General features: G+C 42.2%; 1 pseudogene; it reads right to left on the bottom strand.

Annotated features, from left to right (window-relative positions):
- Positions 1–576: 576 nt before the first annotated feature.
- LOC127133778 (uncharacterized) lies at positions 577–676 on the bottom strand (annotated as a pseudogene).
- Positions 677–900: the final 224 nt, after the last annotated feature.

The raw sequence follows: 900 nt of genomic DNA, 5'->3' as shown, positions 1-900 counted from the left end.
TCCTTCTATTCTTTCTTTCGTTGATTTGTATGCCACGCACTCGCTCTCAAGGCGAACCGCTCTATTTACGAATCAACGATATCGAACTATATCTCCGAGTCTTACGACGAATTCGGGAATATCGTGCTGAAAACAATCTCCCTCCTATAAACCTTCCTGATATCAAAAACATTTTTCCTTCTTTAACCGAGATGGCAGAACCAGCTCGTGCTCTTAGAGATTACGCCGCTCCATCGCAAGATGAACCGCATTCAAGTATTGCTCCGCCCGCAATCGAAGCAAACAACTTTGAACTTAAACCTTCACTGTTGCAGGCTGTGCAACAGAACCAATTCTCTGGAAATCTTACCGAAGATCCAAACCTTCATTTATCCATATTTGTTCAATATGCTGATACTGTTAAAGCTAATGGTGTCACTTCAGAGGCAATTCGACTTCGTCTTTTTCCTTTCTCATTAAGAGATAGCGCTAGAAGATGGCTTCAATCTCTACCTTCCAACTCAGTCACCACATGGAACGAGTTGAAGAAAGTTTTTCTTGCCCGATATTTTCCGCCAAGCAAAACAGCTATGTTAAGAGCCCAGATAAACGGATTTAAACAGAAAGACAACGAGTCTCTTTTCGAAGCATGGGAAAGATACAAAGACATGATGAGACTTTGCCCACACCATGGTTTGGAAGACTGGTTAGTAATTCACACATTTTATAATGGTCTCTTATACAATACAAGGTTAACAATAGACGCCGCTGCAGGTGGTGCACTAATGAACAAACCTTATGCTGATGCTTACCAGCTTATCGAGAGCATGGCCCAAAACCACTATCAGTGGGGAACCGAACGAACAACAGTGGAAAAACCTCAACCGAAAACTGGCATGTACGAGATAAGTAACCTTGATC

The sequence above is a fragment of the Lathyrus oleraceus genome, chromosome 3 (genome assembly GCF_024323335.1).
Source record: "Lathyrus oleraceus cultivar Zhongwan6 chromosome 3, CAAS_Psat_ZW6_1.0, whole genome shotgun sequence".
Classification (NCBI taxonomy): domain Eukaryota; kingdom Viridiplantae; phylum Streptophyta; class Magnoliopsida; order Fabales; family Fabaceae; genus Lathyrus; species Lathyrus oleraceus.
This window is presented reverse-complemented; position numbering and strand designations above follow the sequence as displayed.